Raw genomic sequence first — 25,016 nt, forward strand, 5'->3', positions numbered from 1 at the left:
GGCCTACTGGTTAAGATCTTAACTCTTACTCTGGCCTAATAGCTTAGGTCTTAGACTCGTTCTCTGGCCTAATGGTTAAGGTCTTAACTCTTACTCTGGCCTACTGGTTAAGGTCTTAACTCTTACTCTGGCCTAATAGCTAAGGTCTTAACTCTTACTCTGGCCTAATAGCAAAGTTCTTAGACTCGTAATCTGGCCTAATGGTTAAGGTCTTAACTCTTACTCTGGCCTAATAGCTAAGGTCTTAACTCTTACTCTGGCCTAATAGCTAAGGTCTTAGACTCGTACTATGGCCTACAGGTTAAGGTCTTAACTCTTACTCTGGCCTAATGTTTAAGGTCTTAACTCTTACTCTGGCCTAATAGCTAAGGTCTTAGACTCGTACTCTGGCCTACTGGTTAAGGTCTTAACTCTTACTCTGGCCTAATAGCTAAGGTCTTAACTCTTACTCTGGCCTAATAGCTAAGGTCTTAGACTCGTACTCTTGCCTAATGGTTAAGGTCTTAACTCTTTCTCTGGCCTACTGGTTAAGGTCTTAACTCTTACTCTGGCCTACTGGTTAAGGTCTTAACTCTTACTCTGGCCTAATAGCTAAGGTCTTAACTCTTACTCTGGCCTAATAGCTAAGGTCTTAGACTCATACTCTGGCCTCATGGTTAAGGTCTTAACTCTTACTCTGGCCTAATAGCTAAGGTCTTAACTCTTACTCTGGCCTAACAGCTAAGGTCTTAGACTCGTACTCTGGCCTAATGGTTAAGGTCTTAACTCTTACTCTGGCCTAATAGCTAAGGTCTTAGACTTGTACTCTGGACTAATAGCTAAGGTCTTAGACTCGTACTCTGGCCTAATAGCTAAGGTCTTAACTCTTACTCTGGCCTAATAGCTAAGGTCTTAGACTCATACTCTGGCCTAATGGTTAAGGTCTTACCTCTTACTCTGGCCTACTGGTTAAGGTCGTAACTCTTACTCTGGCCTAATAGCTAAGGTCTTAGACTCGTACTCTGGCCTAATAGCTAAGGTCTTAGACTCGTACTCTGGCCTAATGGTTAAGGTCTTAACTCTTACTCTGGTCTACTGGTTCAGGTCTTAACTCTTACTCTGGCCTAATAGCTAAGGTCTTAGACTCGTACTCAGGCCTAATAGCTAAGGTCTTAGACTCATACTCTGGCCTACTGGTTAAGGTCTTAACTCTAACTCTGGCCTAATAGCTAAGGTCTTAGACTCGTACTCTAGCCTAATAGCTAAGGTCTTAGACTCGTACTCTGGCCTAATGGTTAAGGTCTTAACTCTAACTCTGGTCTACTGGTTAAGGTCCTAACTCTTACTCTGGCCTAATAGCTGAGGTCTTAGACTCGTACCATGGCCTAATAGCTAAGGTCTTAGACTCGTACTCTGTCCTAATGGGCAAGGTCTTAACTCGTACTCTGGCCTAATAGCTAAGGTCTTAACTCTTACTCTGGCCTAATAGCTAAGGTGTTAGACTCGTACTCTGGCCTAATGGTTAAGGTCTTAACTCTTACTCTGGCCTTATAGCTAAGGTCTTAGACTCGTACTATGGCCTAATGGTTAAGGTCTTAACTCTTACTCTGGCCTACTGGTTAAGGTCTTAACTCTTACTCTGGCCTAATAGCTAAGGTCTTAGACTCGTACTCTGACCTAATGGTTAAGGTCTTAACTTTTACTCTGGCCTAATAGCTAAGGTCTTAGACTCGCACTCTGGCCTAATAGCTAAGGTCTTAACTCTTACTCTGGCCTAATAGCTAAGGTCTTAGACTCGTACTCTGGCCTAATAGCTAAGGTCTTAACTCTTACTCTGGCCTAATAGCTAAGGTGTTAGACTCGTACTCTGGCCTAATGGTTAAGGTCTTATTTCTTACTCTGGCCTTATAGCTAAGGTCTTAGACTCGTACTATGGCCTAATGGTTAAGGTCTTAACTCTTACTCTGGCCTACTGGTTAAGGTCTTAACTCTTACTCTGGCCTAATAGCTAAGGTCTTAGACTCGTACTCTGACCTAATGGTTAAGGTCTTAACTTTTACTCTGGCCTAATAGCTAAGGTCTTAGACTCGCACTCTGGCCTAATAGCTAAGGTCTTAACTCTTACTCTGGCCTAATAGCTAAGGTCTTAGACTCGTACTCTGGCCTACTGGTTAAGGTCTTAACTCTTACTCTGGCCTACTGGTTAAGGTCTTAACTCTTACTCTGGCCTACTGGTTAATGTCTTAACTCTTACTCTGGCCTAATAGCTAAGGTCTTAGACTCATACTCTGGCCTACTGGTTAAGGTCTTAACTCTTACTCTGGCCTAACAGCTAAGGTCTTATTTCTTACTCTGGCCTAATAGCTAAGGTCTTAGACTCGTACTCTGGCCTAATGTTTATGGTCTTAATTCTTACACTGGCCTACTGGTTAAGGTCTTAAACCTTACTCTGGCCTAATAGCTAAGGTCTTAGACTCGTACTCTGGCCTACAGGTTAAGGTCTTAACTCTTACTCTGGCCTACTGGTTACGGTCTTAACTCTTACTCTGGCCTAATAGCTAAGGTCTTAGACTCATACTCTGGCCTACTGGTTAAGGTCTTAACTCTTACTCTGGCCTAATAGCTAAGGTCTTAACTCTTACTCTGGCCTAATAGCTAAGGTCTTAGACTCGTACTCTGGCCTAATAGTTAAGGTCTTAACTCTTACTCTGGCCTACTGGTTAAGGTCTTAACTCTTACTCTGGCCTACTGGCTAAGGTCTTAACTCTTACTCTGGCCTAATAGCTAAGGTCTTAGACTCGTACTCTGGCCTAATAGCTAAGGTCTTAGATTCATACTCTGGCCTACTGGTTAAGGTCTTAACTCTTACTCTGGCCTAATAGCTAAGGTCTTAACTCTTACTCAGGCCTAATAGCTAAGGTATTAGACTCGTACTCTGGCCTAATGGTTAAGGTCTTAACTCTTACTCTGGCCTAATAGCTAAGGTGTTAACTCTTACTCTGGCCTAATAGCAAAGGTCTTAGACTCGTAATCTGGCCTAATGGTTAAGGTCTTAACTCTTACTCTGGCCTAATAGCTAAGGTCTTAACTCTTACTCTGGCATAATAGCTAAGGTCTTAGACTCGTACTATTGCCTACAGGTTAAGGTCTTAACTCTTACTCTGGCCTAATGTTTAAGGTCTTAACTCTTACTCTGGCCTAATAGCTAAGGTCTTAGACTCGTACTCTGGCCTACTGGTTAAGGTCTTAACTCTTACTCTGGCCTAATAGCTAAGGTCTTAACTCTTACTCTGGCCTAATATCTAAGGTCTTAGACTCGTACTCTGGCCTAATGGTTAAGGTCTTAACTCTTTCTCTGGCCTACTGGTTAAGGTCTTAACTCTTACTCTGGCCTAATGGTTAAGGTCTTAACTCTTACTCTGGCCTAATAGCTAAGGTCTTAGACTCGTACTCTGGCCTAATAGCTAAGTTCTTAGACTCGTACTCTAGCCTAATAGCTAAGGTCTTAGACTTGTACTCTGGCCTAATGGTTAAGGTCTTAACTCTTACTCTGGCCTAATAGCTAAGGTCTTAACTCTTACTCTGGCCTAATAGCTAAGGTCTTAGACTCGTACTCTGGCCTAATGGTTAAGGTCTTAACTCTTACTCTGGCCTAATAGCTAAGGTCTTAGACTCTTACTATGGCCTAATGGTTAAGGTCTTAACTCTTACTCTGGCCTACTGGTTAAGGTCTTAATTCTTACTCTGGCCTAATAGCTAAGGTCTTAGACTCGTACTCTGGCCTAATGGTTAAGGTCTTAACTCTTTCTCTGGCCTACTGGTTAAGGTCTTAACTCTTACTCTGGCCTACTGGTTAAGGTCTTAACTCTTAATCTGGCCTAATAGCTAAGGTCTTAACTCTTACCCTGGCCTAATAGCTAAGGTCTTAGACTCATACTCTGGCCTAATGGTTAAGGTCTTAACTCTTACTCTGGCCTAATAGCTAAGGTCTTAACTCTTACTCTGGCCTAACAGCTAAGGTCTTAGACTCGTACTCTGGCCTAATGGTTAAGGTCTTAACTCTTACTCTGGCCTAATAGCTAAGGTCTTAGACTTGTACTCTGGACTAATAGCTAAGGTCTTAGACTCGTACTCTGGCCTAATAGCTAAGGTCTTAGACTTGCACTCTGGCCTAATGGTTAAGGTCTTAACTCTTACTCTGGCCTAATAGCTAAGGTCTTAACTCTTACTCAGGCCTAATAGCTAAGGTATTAGACTCGTACTCTGGCCTAATGGTTAAGGTCTTAACTCTTACTCTGGCCTAATAGCTAAGGTCTTAGACTCGTACTATGGCCTAATGGTTAAGGTCTTAACTCTTACTCTGGCCTACTGGTTAAGGTCTTAACTCTTTCTCTGGAATAACAGCTAAGGTCTTAACTCTTACTCTGGCCTAATAGCTAAGGTCTTAGACTCATACTCTGGCCTAATGTTTATGGTCTTAATTCTTACACTGGCCTACTGGTTAAGGTCTTAAACCTTACTCTGGCCCAATAGCTAAGGTCTTAGACTCATACTCTGGCCTACAGGTTAAGGCCTTAACTCTTACTCTGGCCTACTGGTTACGGTCCTAACTCTTACTCTGGCCTAATAGCTAAGATCTTAGACTCATACTCTGGCCTACTGGTTAAGGTCTTAACTCTTACTCTGGCCTTATAGCTAAGGTCTTAACTCTTACTATGGCCTAATAGCTAAGGTCTTAGACTCGTACTCTGGCCTAATAGTTAAGGTCTTAATTCTTACTCTGGCCTACTGGTTAAGGTCTTAACTCTTACTCTTGCCTAATAGCTAAGGTCTAAGACTCGTACTCTGGCCTAATAGCTAAGGTCTTAGACTCATACTCTGGCCTACTGGTTAAGGTCTTAACTCTTACTCTGGCCTAATAGCTAAGGTCTTAACTCTTACTGTGGCCTACTGGTTAAGGTCTTAACTCTTACTCTGGCCTAATAGCTAAGGTCTTAGACTCGTACTCTGGCCTAATAGCTAAGGTCTTAACTCTTACTCTGGCCTAATAGCTAAGGTGTTAGACTCGTACTCTGGCCTAATGGTTAAGGTCTTAACTCTTACTCTGGCCTTATAGCTAAGGTCTTAGACTCGTACTATGGCCTAATGGTTAAAGTCTTAACTCTTACTCTGGCCTAATAGCTAAGGTCTTAGACTCGTATTCTGACCTAATGGTTAAGGTCTTAACTTTTACTCTGGCCTAATAGCTAAGGTCTTAGACTCGCACTCTGGCCTAATAGCTAAGGTCTTAACTCTTACTCTGGCCTAATAGCTAAGGTCTTAGACTCGTACTCTGGCCTACTGGTTAAGGTCTTAACTCTTACTCTGGCCTACTGGTTAAGGTCTTAACTCTTACTCTGGCCTACTGGTTAATGTCTTAACTCTTACTCTGGCCTAATAGCTAAGGTCTTAGACTCATACTCTGGCCTACTGGTTAAGGTCTTAACTCTTACTCTGGCCTAACAGCTAAGGTCTTATTTCTTACTCTGGCCTAATAGCTAAGGTCTTAGACTCGTACTCTGGCCTAATGTTTATGGTCTTAATTCTTACACTGGCCTACTGGTTAAGGTCTTAAACCTTACTCTGGCCTAATAGCTAAGGTCTTAGACTCGTACTCTGGCCTACAGGTTAAGGTCTTAACTCTTACTCTGGCCTACTGGTTACGGTCTTAACTCTTACTCTGGCCTAATAGCTAAGGTCTTAGACTCATACTCTGGCCTACTGGTTAAGGTCTTAACTCTTACTCTGGCCTAATAGCTAAGGTCTTAACTCTTACTCTGGCCTAATAGCTAAGGTCTTAGACTCGTACTCTGGCCTAATAGTTAAGGTCTTAACTCTTACTCTGGCCTACTGGTTAAGGTCTTAACTCTTACTCTGGCCTACTGGCTAAGGTCTTAACTCTTACTCTGGCCTAATAGCTAAGGTCTTAGACTCGTACTCTGGCCTAATAGCTAAGGTCTTAGATTCATACTCTGGCCTACTGGTTAAGGTCTTAACTCTTACTCTGGCCTAATAGCTAAGGTCTTAACTCTTACTCTGGCCTACTGGTTAAGGTCTTAACTCTTACTCTGGCCTAATAGCTAAGGTCTTAGACTCGTGCTCTGGCCTAATAGCTAAGGTCTTAACTCTTACTCTGGCCTAATAGCTAAGGTCTTAGACTCGTACTCTGGCCTAATGGTTAAGGTCTTAACTCTTACTCTGGCCTACTGGTTAAGGTCTTAACTCTTAACCTGGCCTAATAGCTAAGGTCTTAGACTCGTACTCTGGCCTAATAGCTAAGGTCTTAGATTCATACTCCGGCCTACTGGTTAAGGTCTTAACTCCTACTCTGGCCTAATAGCTAAGGTCTTAACTCTTACTCTGGCCTACTGGTTAAGGTCTTAACTCTTACTCTGGCCTAATAGCTAAGGTCTTAGACTCGTGCTCTGGCCTAATAGCTAAGGTCTTAACTCTTACTGTGGCCTAATAGCTAAGGTCTTAGACTCGTACTCTGGCCTAATGGTTAAGGTATTAACTCTTACTCTGGCCTACTGGTTAAGATCTTAACTCTTACTCTGGCCTAATAGCTTAGGTCTTAGACTCGTTCTCTGGCCTAATGGTTAAGGTCTTAACTCTTACTCTGGCCTACTGGTTAAGGTCTTAACTCTTACTCTGGCCTAATAGCTAAGGTCTTAACTCTTACTCTGGCCTAATAGCAAAGTTCTTAGACTCGTAATCTGGCCTAATGGTTAAGGTCTTAACTCTTACTCTGGCCTAATAGCTAAGGTCTTAACTCTTACTCTGGCCTAATAGCTAAGGTCTTAGACTCGTACTATGGCCTACAGGTTAAGGTCTTAACTCTTACTCTGGCCTAATGTTTAAGGTCTTAACTCTTACTCTGGCCTAATAGCTAAGGTCTTAGACTCGTACTCTGGCCTACTGGTTAAGGTCTTAACTCTTACTCTGGCCTAATAGCTAAGGTCTTAACTCTTACTCTGGCCTAATAGCTAAGGTCTTAGACTCGTACTCTGGCCTAATGGTTAAGGTCTTAACTCTTTCTCTGGCCTACTGGTTAAGGTCTTAACTCTTACTCTGGCCTACTGGTTAAGGTCTTAACTCTTACTCTGGCCTAATAGCTAAGGTCTTAACTCTTACTCTGGCCTAATAGCTAAGGTCTTAGACTCATACTCTGGCCTCATGGTTAAGGTCTTAACTCTTACTCTGGCCTAATAGCTAAGGTCTTAACTCTTACTCTGGCCTAACAGCTAAGGTCTTAGACTCGTACTCTGGCCTAATGGTTAAGGTCTTAACTCTTACTCTGGCCTAATAGCTAAGGTCTTAGACTTGTACTCTGGACTAATAGCTAAGGTCTTAGACTCGTACTCTGGCCTAATAGCTAAGGTCTTAACTCTTACTCTGGCCTAATAGCTAAGGTCTTAGACTCATACTCTGGCCTAATGGTTAAGGTCTTACCTCTTACTCTGGCCTACTGGTTAAGGTCGTAACTCTTACTCTGGCCTAATAGCTAAGGTCTTAGACTCGTACTCTGGCCTAATAGCTAAGGTCTTAGACTCGTACTCTGGCCTAATGGTTAAGGTCTTAACTCTTACTCTGGTCTACTGGTTCAGGTCTTAACTCTTACTCTGGCCTAATAGCTAAGGTCTTAGACTCGTACTCAGGCCTAATAGCTAAGGTCTTAGACTCATACTCTGGCCTACTGGTTAAGGTCTTAACTCTAACTCTGGCCTAATAGCTAAGGTCTTAGACTCGTACTCTAGCCTAATAGCTAAGGTCTTAGACTCGTACTCTGGCCTAATGGTTAAGGTCTTAACTCTAACTCTGGTCTACTGGTTAAGGTCCTAACTCTTACTCTGGCCTAATAGCTGAGGTCTTAGACTCGTACCATGGCCTAATAGCTAAGGTCTTAGACTCGTACTCTGTCCTAATGGGCAAGGTCTTAACTCGTACTCTGGCCTAATAGCTAAGGTCTTAACTCTTACTCTGGCCTAATAGCTAAGGTGTTAGACTCGTACTCTGGCCTAATGGTTAAGGTCTTAACTCTTACTCTGGCCTTATAGCTAAGGTCTTAGACTCGTACTATGGCCTAATGGTTAAGGTCTTAACTCTTACTCTGGCCTACTGGTTAAGGTCTTAACTCTTACTCTGGCCTAATAGCTAAGGTCTTAGACTCGTACTCTGACCTAATGGTTAAGGTCTTAACTTTTACTCTGGCCTAATAGCTAAGGTCTTAGACTCGCACTCTGGCCTAATAGCTAAGGTCTTAACTCTTACTCTGGCCTAATAGCTAAGGTCTTAGACTCGTACTCTGGCCTAATAGCTAAGGTCTTAACTCTTACTCTGGCCTAATAGCTAAGGTGTTAGACTCGTACTCTGGCCTAATGGTTAAGGTCTTATTTCTTACTCTGGCCTTATAGCTAAGGTCTTAGACTCGTACTATGGCCTAATGGTTAAGGTCTTAACTCTTACTCTGGCCTACTGGTTAAGGTCTTAACTCTTACTCTGGCCTAATAGCTAAGGTCTTAGACTCGTACTCTGACCTAATGGTTAAGGTCTTAACTTTTACTCTGGCCTAATAGCTAAGGTCTTAGACTCGCACTCTGGCCTAATAGCTAAGGTCTTAACTCTTACTCTGGCCTAATAGCTAAGGTCTTAGACTCGTACTCTGGCCTACTGGTTAAGGTCTTAACTCTTACTCTGGCCTACTGGTTAAGGTCTTAACTCTTACTCTGGCCTACTGGTTAATGTCTTAACTCTTACTCTGGCCTAATAGCTAAGGTCTTAGACTCATACTCTGGCCTACTGGTTAAGGTCTTAACTCTTACTCTGGCCTAACAGCTAAGGTCTTATTTCTTACTCTGGCCTAATAGCTAAGGTCTTAGACTCGTACTCTGGCCTAATGTTTATGGTCTTAATTCTTACACTGGCCTACTGGTTAAGGTCTTAAACCTTACTCTGGCCTAATAGCTAAGGTCTTAGACTCGTACTCTGGCCTACAGGTTAAGGTCTTAACTCTTACTCTGGCCTACTGGTTACGGTCTTAACTCTTACTCTGGCCTAATAGCTAAGGTCTTAGACTCATACTCTGGCCTACTGGTTAAGGTCTTAACTCTTACTCTGGCCTAATAGCTAAGGTCTTAACTCTTACTCTGGCCTAATAGCTAAGGTCTTAGACTCGTACTCTGGCCTAATAGTTAAGGTCTTAACTCTTACTCTGGCCTACTGGTTAAGGTCTTAACTCTTACTCTGGCCTACTGGCTAAGGTCTTAACTCTTACTCTGGCCTAATAGCTAAGGTCTTAGACTCGTACTCTGGCCTAATAGCTAAGGTCTTAGATTCATACTCTGGCCTACTGGTTAAGGTCTTAACTCTTACTCTGGCCTAATAGCTAAGGTCTTAACTCTTACTCTGGCCTACTGGTTAAGGTCTTAACTCTTACTCTGGCCTAATAGCTAAGGTCTTAGATTCGTGCTCTGGCCTAATAGCTAAGGTCTTAACTCTTACTCTGGCCTAATAGCTAAGGTCTTAGACTCGTACTCTGGCCTAATGGTTAAGGTCTTAACTCTTACTCTGGCCTACTGGTTAAGGTCTTATCTCTTAACCTGGCCTAATAGCTAAGGTCTTAGACTCGTACTCTGGCCTAATAGCTAAGGTCTTAGATTCATACTCCGGCCTACTGGTTAAGGTCTTAACTCCTACTCTGGCCTAATAGCTAAGGTCTTAACTCTTACTCTGGCCTACTGGTTAAGGTCTTAACTCTTACTCTGGCCTAATAGCTAAGGTCTTAGACTCGTGCTCTGGCCTAATAGCTAAGGTCTTAACTCTTACTGTGGCCTAATAGCTAAGGTCTTAGACTCGTACTCTGGCCTAATGGTTAAGGTCTTAACTCTTACTCTGGCCTACTGGTTAAGATCTTAACTCTTACTCTGGCCGAATAGCTTAGGTCTTAGACTCGTTCTCTGGCCTAATGGTTAAGGTCTTAACTCTTACTCTGGCCTACTGGTTAAGGTCTTAACTCTTACTCTGGCCTAATAGCTAAGGTCTTAACTCTTACTCTGGCCTAATAGCAAAGTTCTTAGACTCGTAATCTGGCCTAATGGTTAAGGTCTTAACTCTTACTCTGGCCTAATAGCTAAGGTCTTAACTCTTACTCTGGCCTAATAGCTAAGGTCTTAGACTCGTACTATGGCCTACAGGTTAAGGTCTTAACTCTTACTCTGGCCTAATGTTTAAGGTCTTAACTCTTACTCTGGCCTAATAGCTAAGGTCTTAGACTCGTACTCTGGCCTACTGGTTAAGGTCTTAACTCTTACTCTGGCCTAATAGCTAAGGTCTTAACTCTTACTCTGGCCTAATAGCTAAGGTCTTAGACTCGTACTCTGGCCTAATGGTTAAGATCTTAACTCTTTCTCTGGCCTACTGGTTAAGGTCTTAACTCTTACTCTGGCCTACTGGTTAAGGTCTTAACTCTTACTCTGGCCTAATAGCTAAGGTCTTAACTCTTACTCTGGCCTAATAGCTAAGGTCTTAGACTCATACTCTGGCCTAATGGTTAAGGTCTTAACTCTTACTCTGGCCTAATAGCTAAGGTCTTAACTCTTACTCTGGCCTAACAGCTAAGGTCTTAGACTCGTACTCTGGCCTAATGGTTAAGGTCTTAACTCTTACTCTGGCCTAATAGCTAAGGTCTTAGACTTGTACTCTGGACTAATAGCTAAGGTCTTAGACTCGTACTCTGGCCTAATAGCTAAGGTCTTAACTCTTACTCTGGCCTAATAGCTAAGGTCTTAGACTCATACTCTGGCCTAATGGTTAAGGTCTTACCTCTTACTCTGGCCTACTGGTTAAGGTCGTAACTCTTACTCTGGCCTAATAGCTAAGGTCTTAGACTCGTACTCTGGCCTAATAGCTAAGGTCTTAGACTCGTACTCTGGCCTAATGGTTAAGGTCTTAACTCTTACTCTGGTCTACTGGTTCAGGTCTTAACTCTTACTCTGGCCTAATAGCTAAGGTCTTAGACTCGTACTCAGGCCTAATAGCTAAGGTCTTAGACTCATACTCTGGCCTACTGGTTAAGGTCTTAACTCTAACTCTGGCCTAATAGCTAAGGTCTTAGACTCGTACTCTGGCCTAATAGCTAAGGTCTTAGACTCGTACTCTGGCCTAATGGTTAAGGTCTTAACTCTAACTCTGGTCTACTGGTTAAGGTCCTAACTCTTACTCTGGCCTAATAGCTGAGGTCTTAGACTCGTACCATGGCCTAATAGCTAAGGTCTTAGACTCGTACTCTGTCCTAATGGGCAAGGTCTTAACTCGTACTCTGGCCTAATAGCTAAGGTCTTAACTCTTACTCTGGCCTAATAGCTAAGGTGTTAGACTCGTACTCTGGCCTAATGGTTAAGGTCTTAACTCTTACTCTGGCCTTATAGCTAAGGTCTTAGACTCGTACTATGGCCTAATGGTTAAGGTCTTAACTCTTACTCTGGCCTACTGGTTAAGGTCTTAACTCTTACTCTGGCCTAATAGCTAAGGTCTTAGACTCGTACTCTGACCTAATGGTTAAGGTCTTAACTTTTACTCTGGCCTAATAGCTAAGGTCTTAGACTCGCACTCTGGCCTAATAGCTAAGGTCTTAACTCTTACTCTGGCCTAATAGCTCAGGTCTTAGACTCGTACTCTGGCCTACTGTTTAAGGTCTTAACTCTTACTCTGGCCTACTGGTTAAGGTCTTAACTCTTACTCTGGCCTACTGGTTAATGTCTTAACTCTTACTCTGGCCTAATAGCTAAGGTCTTAGACTCATACTCTGGCCTACTGGTTAAGGTCTTAACTCTTACTCTGGCCTAACAGCTAAGGTCTTATTTCTTACTCTGGCCTAATAGCTAAGGTCTTAGACTCGTACTCTGGCCTAATGTTTATGGTCTTAATTCTTACACTGGCCTACTGGTTAAGGTCTTAAACCTTACTCTGGCCTAATAGCTAAGGTCTTAGACTCGTACTCTGGCCTACAGGTTAAGGTCTTAACTCTTACTCTGGCCTACTGGTTACGGTCTTAACTCTTACTCGGGCCTAATAGCTAAGGTCTTAGACTCATACTCTGGCCTACTGGTTAAGGTCTTAACTCTTACTCTGGCCTAATAGCTAAGGTCTTAACTCTTACTCTGGCCTAATAGCTAAGGTCTTAGACTCGTACTCTGGCCTAATAGTTAAGGTCTTAACTCTTACTCTGGCCTACTGGTTAAGGTCTTAACTCTAACTCTGGCCTACTGGCTAAGGTCTTAACTCTTACTCTGGCCTAATAGCTAAGGTCTTAGACTCGTACTCTGGCCTAATAGCTAAGGTCTTAGATTCATACTCTGGCCTACTGGTTAAGGTCTTAACTCTTACTCTGGCCTAATAGCTAAGGTCTTAACTCTTACTCTGGCCTACTGGTTAAGGTCTTAACTCTTACTCTGGCCTAATAGCTAAGGTCTTAGACTCGTGCTCTGGCCTAATAGCTAAGGTCTTAACTCTTACTGTGGCCTAATAGCTAAGGTCTTAGACTCGTACTCTGGCCTAATGGTTAAGGTCTTAACTCTTACTCTGGCCTACTGGTTAAGGTCTTAACTCTTACTCTGGCCTAATAGCTTAGGTCTTAGACTCGTTCTCTGGCCTAATGGTTAAGGTCTTAACTCTTACTCTGGCCTACTGGTTAAGGTCTTAACTCTTACTCTGGCCTAATAGCTAAGGTCTTAACTCTTACTCTGGCCTAATAGCAAAGTTCTTAGACTCGTAATCTGGCCTAATGGTTAAGGTCTTAACTCTTACTCTGGCCTAATAGCTAAGGTCTTAACTCTTACTCTGGCCTAATAGCTAAGGTCTTAGACTCGTACTATGGCCTACAGGTTAAGGTCTTAACTCTTACTCTGGCCTAATGTTTAAGGTCTTAACTCTTACTCTGGCCTAATAGCTAAGGTCTTAGACTCGTACTGTGGCCTACTGGTTAAGGTCTTAACTCTTACTCTGGCCTAATAGCTAAGGTCTTAACTCTTACTCTGGCCTAATAGCTAAGGTCTTAGACTCGTACTCTGGCCTAATGGTTAAGGTCTTAACTCTTTCTCTGGCCTACTGGTTAAGGTCTTAACTCTTACTCTGGCCTACTGGTTAAGGTCTTAACTCTTACTCTGGCCTAATAGCTAAGGTCATAACTCTTACTCTGGCCTAATAGCTAAGGTCTTAGACTCATACTCTGGCCTAATGGTTAAGGTCTTAACTCTTACTCTGGCCTAATAGCTAAGGTCTTAACTCTTACTCTGGCCTAACAGCTAAGGTCTTAGACTCGTACTCTGGCCTAATGGTTAAGGTCTTAACTCTTACTCTGGCCTAATAGCTAAGGTCTTAGACTTGTACTCTGGACTAATAGCTAAGGTCTTAGACTCGTACTCTGGCCTAATAGCTAAGGTCTTAACTCTTACTCTGGCCTAATAGCTAAGGTCTTAGACTCATACTCTGGCCTAATGGTTAAGGTCTTACCTCTTACTCTGGCCTACTGGTTAAGGTCGTAACTCTTACTCTGGCCTAATAGCTAAGGTCTTAGACTCGTACTCTGGCCTAATAGCTAAGGTCTTAGACTCGTACTCTGGCCTAATGGTTAAGGTCTTAACTCTTACTCTGGTCTACTGGTTCAGGTCTTAACTCTTACTCTGGCCTAATAGCTAAGGTCTTAGACTCGTACTCAGGCCTAATAGCTAAGGTCTTAGACTCATACTCTGGCCTACTGGTTAAGGTCTTATCTCTAACTCTGGCCTAATAGCTAAGGTCTTAGACTCGTACTCTGGCCTAATAGCTAAGGTCTTAGACTCGTACTCTGGCCTAATGGTTAAGGTCTTAACTCTAACTCTGGTCTACTGGTTAAGGTCCTAACTCTTACTCTGGCCTAATAGCTGAGGTCTTAGACTCGTACCATGGCCTAATAGCTAAGGTCTTAGACTCGTACTCTGGCCTACATGTTGAGGTCTTAACTCTTACTCTGGCCTACTGGTTAAGGTCTTAACTCTTACTCTGGCCTAATAGCTAAGGTCTTAGACTCGTACTCTGGCCTAATGGTTAAGGTCTTAACTCTTACTCTGGTCTACTGGTTAAGGTCTTAACTCTTACTCTGGCCTAATAGCTAAGGTCTTAGACTCGTACTCTGGCCTAATAGCTAAGGTCTTAACTCTTACTCTGGCCTAATAGCTAAGGTCTTAGACTCATTCTCTGGCCTAATGGTTAAGGTCTTAACTCTTACTCTGGCCTACTGGTTAAGGTCGTAACTCTTACTCTGGCCTAATAGCTAAGGTCTTAGACTCGTACTCTGGCATAATGGTTAAGGTCTTAACTCTTACTCTGGTCTACTGGTTAAGGTCTTAACTCTTACTCTGGCCTAATAGCTAAGGTCTTAGACTCGTGCTCTGGCCTACTAGCTAAGGTCTTAGACTCATACTCTGGCCTACTGGTTAAGGTCTTAACTCTAACTCTGGCCTAATAGCTGAGGTCTTAGACTCGTACCCTGGCCTAATAGCTAAGTTCTTAGACTCGTACTCTGGCCTACAGGTTGAGGTCTTAACTCTTACTCTGGCCTACTGGTTAAGGTCTTAACTCTTACTCTGGCCTAATAGCTAAGGTCTTAGACTCGTACTCTGGCCCACTGGTTAAGGTCTTAACGCTTACTCTGGCCTAACAGCTAAGGTCTTATTTCTTACTCTGGCCTAATAGCTAAGGTTTTAGACTCGCACTCTGGCCTAATGTTTATGGTCTTAACTCTTACACTGGCCTACTGGTTAAGGTCTTAACCCTTACTCTGGCCTAATAGCTAAGGTCTTAGACTCGTACTCTGGCCTACAGGTTAAGGTCTTAACTCTTACTATGGCCTAATAGCTAAGGTCTTAACTCTTACTCTGGCCTAATAGATAAGGTCTTAGACTCGTACTCTGGCCAAATAGTTAAGGTCTTAACTCTTACTCTGGCCTACTGGTTAAGGTCTTAACTCTTACTCTGGCCTAATAGCTAAGGTCTTAGACTCGTACTCTGGCCTAATAGCTAAGGTCTTAGATTCGTACTCTGGCCTACTGGTTAAGGTCTTAACTCTTACTCTGGCCTAACAGCTAAGGTCTTAACTCTTACTTTGGCCTACTGGTTAAGGTCTTAACTCTTACTCTGGCCTAATAGCTAAGGTCTTAGACTCGTGCTCTGGCCTAATAGCTAAGGTCTTGACACGTACTCTGGCCTAATAGCTAAGGTCTTAGACTCATACTCTGGCCTAATGGTTAAGGTCTTAACTCTTACTCTGGCCTAATAGCTAAGGTCTTAGACTCGTACTCTGGCCTAATGGTTAAGGTCTTAACTCTTACTCTGGCCTACTGGTTAAGGTCTTAACTCTTACTCTGGCCTAATAGCTAAGGTCTTAACTCTTACTCTGGCCTAATAGCAAAGTTCTTAGACTCGTAATCTGGCCTAATGGTTAAGGTCTTAACTCTTACTCTGGCCTAATAGCTAAGGTCTTAACTCTTACTCTGGCCTAATAGCTAAGGTCTTAGACTCGTACTATGGCCTACAGGTTAAGGTCTTAACTCTTACTCTGGCCTAATGTTTAAGGTCTTAACTCTTACTCTGGCCTAATAGCTAAGGTCTTAGACTCGCACTCTGGCCTACTGGTTAAGGTCTTAACTCTTACTCTGGCCTAATAGCTAAGGTCTTAACTCTTACTCTGGCCTAAAAGCTAAGGTCTTAGACTCGTACTCTGGCCTAATGGTTAAGGTCTTAACTCTTTCTCTGGCCTACTGGTTAAGGTCTTAACTCTTACTCTGGCCTACTGGTTAAGGTCTTAACTCTTACTCTGGCCTAATAGCTAAGGTCTTAACTCTTACTCTGGCCTAATAGCTAAGGTCTTAGACTCATACTCTGGCCTAATGGTTAAGGTCTTAACTCTTACTCTGGCCTAATAGCTAAGGTCTTAACTCTTACTCTGGCCTAACAGCTAAGGTCTTAGACTCGTACTCTGGCCTAATGGTTAAGGTCTTAACTCTTACTCTGGCCTAATAGCTAAGGTCTTAGACTTGTACTCTGGACTAATGTTTATGGTCTTAACTCTTACACTGGCCTACTGGTTAAGGTCTTAACCCTTACTCTGGCCTAATAGCTAAGGTCTTAGACTCGTACTCTGGCCTACAGGTTAGGTCTTAACTCTTACTATGGCCTAATAGCTAAGGTCTTAACTCTTACTCTGGCCTAATAGATAAGGTCTTAGACTCGTACTCTGGCCAAATAGTTAAGGTCTTAACTCTTACTCTGGCCTACTGGTTGAGGTCTTAACTCTTACTCTGGCCTAATAGCTAAGGTCTTAGACTCATACTCTGGCCTAATGGTTAAGGTCTTACCTCTTACTCTGGCCTACTGGTTAAGGTCGTAACTCTTACTCTGGCCTAATAGCTAAGGTCTTAGACTCGTACTCTGGCCTAATAGCTAAGGTCTTAGACTCGTACTCTGGCCTAATGGTTAAGGTCTTAACTCTTACTCTGGCCTAATAGCTAAGGTCTTAACTCTTACTCTGGCCTAATAGCTAAGGTCTTAGATTCATACTCTGGCCTACTGGTTAAGGTCTTAACTCTTACTCTGGCCTAATAGCTAAGGTCTTAACTCTTACTCTGGCCTACTGGTTAAGGTCTTAACTCTTACTCTGGCCTAATAGCTAAGGTCTTAGATTCGTGCTCTGGCCTAATAGCTAAGGTCTTAACTCTTACTCTGGCCTAATAGCTAAGGTCTTAGACTCGTACTCTGGCCTAATGGTTAAGGTCTTAACTCTTACTCTGGCCTACTGGTTAAGGTCTTATCTCTTAACCTGGCCTAATAGCTAAGGTCTTAGACTCGTACTCTGGCCTAATAGCTAAGGTCTTAGATTCATACTCCGGCCTACTGGTTAAGGTCTTAACTCCTACTCTGGCCTAATAGCTAAGGTCTTAACTCTTACTCTGGCCTACTGGTTAAGGTCTTAACTCTTACTCTGGCCTAATAGCTAAGGTCTTAGACTCGTGCTCTGGCCTAATAGCTAAGGTCTTAACTCTTACTGTGGCCTAATAGCTAAGGTCTTAGACTCGTACTCTGGCCTAATGGTTAAGGTCTTAACTCTTACTCTGGCCTACTGGTTAAGATCTTAACTCTTACTCTGGCCGAATAGCTTAGGTCTTAGACTCGTTCTCTGGCCTAATGGTTAAGGTCTTAACTCTTACTCTGGCCTACTGGTTAAGGTCTTAACTCTTACTCTGGCCTAATAGCTAAGGTCTTAACTCTTACTCTGGCCTAATAGCAAAGTTCTTAGACTCGTAATCTGGCCTAATGGTTAAGGTCTTAACTCTTACTCTGGCCTAATAGCTAAGGTCTTAACTCTTACTCTGGCCTAATAGCTAAGGTCTTAGACTCGTACTATGGCCTACAGGTTAAGGTCTTAACTCTTACTCTGGCCTAATGTTTAAGGTCTTAACTCTTACTCTGGCCTAATAGCTAAGGTCTTAGACTCGTACTCTGGCCTACTGGTTAAGGTCTTAACTCTTACTCTGGCCTAATAGCTAAGGTCTTAACTCTTACTCTGGCCTAATAGCTAAGGTCTTAGACTCGTACTCTGGCCTAATGGTTAAGGTCTTAACTCTTTCTCTGGCCTACTGGTTAAGGTCTTAACTCTTACTCTGGCCTACTGGTTAAGGTCTTAACTCTTACTCTGGCCTAATAGCTAAGGTCTTAACTCTTACTCTGGCCTAATAGCTAAGGTCTTAGACTCATACTCTGGCCTAATGGTTAAGGTCTTAACTCTTACTCTGGCCTAATAGCTAAGGTCTTAACTCTTACTCTGGCCTAACAGCTAAGGTCTTAGACTCGTACTCTGGCCTAATGGTTAAGGTCTTAACTCTTACTCTGGCCTAATAGCTAAGGTCTTAGACTTGTACTCTGGACTAATAGCTAAGGTCTTAGACTCGTACTCTGGCCTAATAGCTAAGGTCTTAACTCTTACTCTGGCCTAATAGCTAAGGTCTTAGACTCATACTCTGGCCTAATGGTTAAGGTCTTACCTCTTACTCTGGCCTACTGGTTAAGGTCGTAACTCTTACTCTGGCCTAATAGCTAAGGTCTTAGACTCGTACTCTGGCCTAATAGCTAAGGTCTTAGACTCGTACTCTGGCCTAATGGTTAAGGTCTTAACTCTTACTCTGGTCTACTGGTTCAGGTCTTAACTCTTACTCTGGCCTAATAGCTAAGGTCTTAGACTCGTACTCAGGCCTAATAGCTAAGGTCTTAGACTCATACTCTGGCCTACTGGTTAAGGTCTTAACTCTAACTCTGGCCTAATAGCTAAGGTCTTAGACTCGTACTCTGGCCTAATAGCTAAGGTCTTAGACTCGTACTCTGGCCTAATGGTTAAGGTCTTAACTCTAACTCTGGTCTACTGGTTAAGGTCCTAACTCTTACTCTGGCCTAATAGCTGAGGTCTTAGACTCGTACCATGGCCTAATAGCTAAGGTCTTAGACTCGTACTCTGTCCTAATGGGCAAGGTCTTAACTCGTACTCTGGCCTAATAGCTAAGGTCTTAACTCTTACTCTGGCCTAATAGCTAAGGTGTTAGACTCGTACTCTGGCCTAATGGTTAAGGTCTTAACTCTTACTCTGGCCTTATAGCTAAGGTCTTAGACTCGTACTATGGCCTAATGGTTAAGGTCTTAACTCTTACTCTGGCCTACTGGTTAAGGTCTTAACTCTTACTCTGGCCTAATAGCTAAGGTCTTAGACTCGTACTCTGACCTAATGGTTAAGGTCTTAACTTTTACTCTGGCCTAATAGCTAAGGTCTTAGACTCGCACTCTGGCCTAATAGCTAAGGTCTTAACTCTTACTCTGGCCTAATAGCTCAGGTCTTAGACTCGTACTCTGGCCTACTGTTTAAGGTCTTAACTCTTACTCTGGCCTACTGGTTAAGGTCTTAACTCTTACTCTGGCCTACTGGTTAATGTCTTAACTCTTACTCTGGCCTAATAGCTAAGGTCTTAGACTCATACTCTGGCCTACTGGTTAAGGTCTTAACTCTTACTCTGGCCTAACAGCTAAGGTCTTATTTCTTACTCTGGCCTAATAGCTAAGGTCTTAGACTCGTACTCTGGCCTAATGTTTATGGTCTTAATTCTTACACTGGCCTACTGGTTAAGGTCTTAAACCTTACTCTGGCCTAATAGCTAAGGTCTTAGACTCGTACTCTGGCCTACAGGTTAAGGTCTTAACTCTTACTCTGGCCTACTGGTTACGGTCTTAACTCTTACTCTGGCCTAATAGCTAAGGTCTTAGACTCATACTCTGGCCTACTGGTTAAGGTCTTAACTCTTACTCTGGCCTAATAGCTAAGGTCTTAACTCTTACTCTGGCCTAATAGCTAAGGTCTTAGACTCGTACTCTGGCCTAATAGTTAAGGTCTTAACTCTTACTCTGGCCTACTGGTTAAGGTCTTAACTCTAACTCTGGCCTACTGGCTAAGGTCTTAACTCTTACTCTGGCCTAATAGCTAAGGTCTTAGACTCGTACTCTGGCCTAATAGCTAAGGTCTTAGATTCATACTCTGGCCTACTGGTTAAGGTCTTAACTCTTACTCTGGCCTAATAGCTAAGGTCTTAACTCTTACTCTGGCCTACTGGTTAAGGTCTTAACTCTTACTCTGGCCTAATAGCTAAGGTCTTAGACTCGTGCTCTGGCCTAATAGCTAAGGTCTTAACTCTTACTGTGGCCTAATAGCTAAGGTCTTAGACTCGTACTCTGGCCTAATGGTTAAGGTCTTAACTCTTACTCTGGCCTACTGGTTAAGGTCTTAACTCTTACTCTGGCCTAATAGCTTAGGTCTTAGACTCGTTCTCTGGCCTAATGGTTAAGGTCTTAACTCTTACTCTGGCCTACTGGTTAAGGTCTTAACTCTTACTCTGGCCTAATAGCTAAGGTCTTAACTCTTACTCTGGCCTAATAGCAAAGTTCTTAGACTCGTAATCTGGCCTAATGGTTAAGGTCTTAACTCTTACTCTGGCCTAATAGCTAAGGTCTTAACTCTTACTCTGGCCTAATAGCTAAGGTCTTAGACTCGTACTATGGCCTACAGGTTAAGGTCTTAACTCTTACTCTGGCCTAATGTTTAAGGTCTTAACTCTTACTCTGGCCTAATAGCTAAGGTCTTAGACTCGTACTGTGGCCTACTGGTTAAGGTCTTAACTCTTACTCTGGCCTAATAGCTAAGGTCTTAACTCTTACTCTGGCCTAATAGCTAAGGTCTTAGACTCGTACTCTGGCCTAATGGTTAAGGTCTTAACTCTTTCTCTGGCCTACTGGTTAAGGTCTTAACTCTTACTCTGGCCTACTGGTTAAGGTCTTAACTCTTACTCTGGCCTAATAGCTAAGGTCATAACTCTTACTCTGGCCTAATAGCTAAGGTCTTAGACTCATACTCTGGCCTAATGGTTAAGGTCTTAACTCTTACTCTGGCCTAATAGCTAAGGTCTTAACTCTTACTCTGGCCTAACAGCTAAGGTCTTAGACTCGTACTCTGGCCTAATGGTTAAGGTCTTAACTCTTACTCTGGCCTAATAGCTAAGGTCTTAGACTTGTACTCTGGACTAATAGCTAAGGTCTTAGACTCGTACTCTGGCCTAATAGCTAAGGTCTTAACTCTTACTCTGGCCTAATAGCTAAGGTCTTAGACTCATACTCTGGCCTAATGGTTAAGGTCTTACCTCTTACTCTGGCCTACTGGTTAAGGTCGTAACTCTTACTCTGGCCTAATAGCTAAGGTCTTAGACTCGTACTCTGGCCTAATAGCTAAGGTCTTAGACTCGTACTCTGGCCTAATGGTTAAGGTCTTAACTCTTACTCTGGTCTACTGGTTCAGGTCTTAACTCTTACTCTGGCCTAATAGCTAAGGTCTTAGACTCGTACTCAGGCCTAATAGCTAAGGTCTTAGACTCATACTCTGGCCTACTGGTTAAGGTCTTATCTCTAACTCTGGCCTAATAGCTAAGGTCTTAGACTCGTACTCTGGCCTAATAGCTAAGGTCTTAGACTCGTACTCTGGCCTAATGGTTAAGGTCTTAACTCTAACTCTGGTCTACTGGTTAAGGTCCTAACTCTTACTCTGGCCTAATAGCTGAGGTCTTAGACTCGTACCATGGCCTAATAGCTAAGGTCTTAGACTCGTACTCTGGCCTACATGTTGAGGTCTTAACTCTTACTCTGGCCTACTGGTTAAGGTCTTAACTCTTACTCTGGCCTAATAGCTAAGGTCTTAGACTCGTACTCTGGCCTAATGGTTAAGGTCTTAACTCTTACTCTGGTCTACTGGTTAAGGTCTTAACTCTTACTCTGGCCTAATAGCTAAGGTCTTAGACTCGTACTCTGGCCTAATAGCTAAGGTCTTAACTCTTACTCTGGCCTAATAGCTAAGGTCTTAGACTCATTCTCTGGCCTAATGGTTAAGGTCTTAACTCTTACTCTGGCCTACTGGTTAAGGTCGTAACTCTTACTCTGGCCTAATAGCTAAGGTCTTAGACTCGTACTCTGGCATAATGGTTAAGGTCTTAACTCTTACTCTGGTCTACTGGTTAAGGTCTTAACTCTTACTCTGGCCTAATAGCTAAGGTCTTAGACTCGTGCTCTGGCCTACTAGCTAAGGTCTTAGACTCATACTCTGGCCTACTGGTTAAGGTCTTAACTCTAACTCTGGCCTAATAGCTGAGGTCTTAGACTCGTACCCTGGCCTAATAGCTAAGTTCTTAGACTCGTACTCTGGCCTACAGGTTGAGGTCTTAACTCTTACTCTGGCCTACTGGTTAAGGTCTTAACTCTTACTCTGGCCTAATAGCTAAGGTCTTAGACTCGTACTCTGGCCCACTGGTTAAGGTCTTAACGCTTACTCTGGCCTAACAGCTAAGGTCTTATTTCTTACTCTGGCCTAATAGCTAAGGTTTTAGACTCGCACTCTGGCCTAATGTTTATGGTCTTAACTCTTACACTGGCCTACTGGTTAAGGTCTTAACCCTTACTCTGGCCTAATAGCTAAGGTCTTAGACTCGTACTCTGGCCTACAGGTTAAGGTCTTAACTCTTACTATGGCCTAATAGCTAAGGTCTTAACTCTTACTCTGGCCTAATAGATAAGGTCTTAGACTCGTACTCTGGCCAAATAGTTAAGGTCTTAACTCTTACTCTGGCCTACTGGTTAAGGTCTTAACTCTTACTCTGGCCTAATAGCTAAGGTCTTAGACTCGTACTCTGGCCTAATAGCTAAGGTCTTAGATTCGTACTCTGGCCTACTGGTTAAGGTCTTAACTCTTACTCTGGCCTAACAGCTAAGGTCTTAACTCTTACTTTGGCCTACTGGTTAAGGTCTTAACTCTTACTCTGGCCTAATAGCTAAGGTCTTAGACTCGTGCTCTGGCCTAATAGCTAAGGTCTTGACACGTACTCTGGCCTAATAGCTAAGGTCTTAGACTCATACTCTGGCCTAATGGTTAAGGTCTTAACTCTTACTCTGGCCTACTGGTTAAGGTCTTAACTCTTACTCTGGCCTAATAGCTAAGGTCTTAGACTCGTACTCTGGCCTAATGGTTAAGGTCTTAACTCTTACTCTGGCCTACTGGTTAAGGTCTTAACTCTTACTCTGGCCTAATAGCTAAGGTCTTAACTCTTACTCTGGCCTAATAGCAAAGTTCTTAGACTCGTAATCTGGCCTAATGGTTAAGGTCTTAACTCTTACTCTGGCCTAATAGCTAAGGTCTTAACTCTTACTCTGGCCTAATAGCTAAGGTCTTAGACTCGTACTATGGCCTACAGGTTAAGGTCTTAACTCTTACTCTGGCCTAATGTTTAAGGTCTTAACTCTTACTCTGGCCTAATAGCTAAGGTCTTAGACTCGCACTCTGGCCTACTGGTTAAGGTCTTAACTCTTACTCTGGCCTAATAGCTAAGGTCTTAACTCTTACTCTGGCCTAAAAGCTAAGGTCTTAGACTCGTACTCTGGCCTAATGGTTAAGGTCTTAACTCTTTCTCTGGCCTACTGGTTAAGGTCTTAACTCTTACTCTGGCCTACTGGTTAAGGTCTTAACTCTTACTCTGGCCTAATAGCTAAGGTCTTAACTCTTACTCTGGCCTAATAGCTAAGGTCTTAGACTCATACTCTGGCCTAATGGTTAAGGTCTTAACTCTTACTCTGGCCTAATAGCTAAGGTCTTAACTCTTACTCTGGCCTAACAGCTAAGGTCTTAGACTCGTACTCTGGCCTAATGGTTAAGGTCTTAACTCTTACTCTGGCCTAATAGCTAAGGTCTTAGACTTGTACTCTGGACTAATGTTTATGGTCTTAACTCTTACACTGGCCTACTGGTTAAGGTCTTAACCCTTACTCTGGCCTAATAGCTAAGGTCTTAGACTCGTACTCTGGCCTACAGGTTAGGTCTTAACTCTTACTATGGCCTAATAGCTAAGGTCTTAACTCTTACTCTGGCCTAATAGATAAGGTCTTAGACTCGTACTCTGGCCAAATAGTTAAGGTCTTAACTCTTACTCTGGCCTACTGGTTGAGGTCTTAACTCTTACTCTGGCCTAATAGCTAAGGTCTTAGACTCATACTCTGGCCTAATGGTTAAGGTCTTACCTCTTACTCTGGCCTACTGGTTAAGGTCGTAACTCTTACTCTGGCCTAATAGCTAAGGTCTTAGACTCGTACTCTGGCCTAATAGCTAAGGTCTTAGACTCGTACTCTGGCCTAATGGTTAAGGTCTTAACTCTTACTCTGGTCTACTGGTTCAGGTCTTAACTCTTACTCTGGCCTAATAGCTAAGGTCTTAGACTCGTACTCAGGCCTAATAGCTAAGGTCTTAGACTCATACTCTGGCCTACTGGTTAAGGTCTTAACTCTAACTCTGGCCTAATAGCTAAGGTCTTAGACTCGTACTCTAGCCTAATAGCTAAGGTCTTAGACTCGTACTCTGGCCTAATGGTTAAGGTCTTAACTCTAACTCTGGTCTACTGGTTAAGGTCCTAACTCTTACTCTGGCCTAATAGCTGAGGTCTTAGACTCGTACCATGGCCTAATAGCTAAGGTCTTAGACTCGTACTCTGTCCTAATGGGCAAGGTCTTAACTCGTACTCTGGCCTAATAGCTAAGGTCTTAACTCTTACTCTGGCCTAATAGCTAAGGTGTTAGACTCGTACTCTGGCCTAATGGTTAAGGTCTTAACTCTTACTCTGGCCTTATAGCTAAGGTCTTAGACTCGTACTATGGCCTAATGGTTAAGGTCTTAACTCTTACTCTGGCCTACTGGTTAAGGTCTTAACTCTTACTCTGGCCTAATAGCTAAGGTCTTAGACTCGTACTCTGACCTAATGGTTAAGGTCTTAACTTTTACTCTGGCCTAATAGCTAAGGTCTTAGACTCGCACTCTGGCCTAATAGCTAAGGTCTTAACTCTTACTCTGGCCTAATAGCTAAGGTCTTAGACTCGTACTCTGGCCTAATAGCTAAGGTCTTAACTCTTACTCTGGCCTAATAGCTAAGGTGTTAGACTCGTACTCTGGCCTAATGGTTAAGGTCTTATTTCTTACTCTGGCCTTATAGCTAAGGTCTTAGACTCGTACTATGGCCTAATGGTTAAGGTCTTAACTCTTACTCTGGCCTACTGGTTAAGGTCTTAACTCTTACTCTGGCCTAATAGCTAAGGTCTTAGACTCGTACTCTGACCTAATGGTTAAGGTCTTAACTTTTACTCTGGCCTAATAGCTAAGGTCTTAGACTCGCACTCTGGCCTAATAGCTAAGGTCTTAACTCTTACTCTGGCCTAATAGCTAAGGTCTTAGACTCGTACTCTGGCCTACTGGTTAAGGTCTTAACTCTTACTCTGGCCTACTGGTTAAGGTCTTAACTCTTACTCTGGCCTACTGGTTAATGTCTTAACTCTTACTCTGGCCTAATAGCTAA

The sequence above is a fragment of the Triturus cristatus genome, chromosome 1_2, assembly GCF_964204655.1.
Source record: "Triturus cristatus chromosome 1_2, aTriCri1.1, whole genome shotgun sequence".
NCBI classification, from domain to species: domain Eukaryota; kingdom Metazoa; phylum Chordata; class Amphibia; order Caudata; family Salamandridae; genus Triturus; species Triturus cristatus.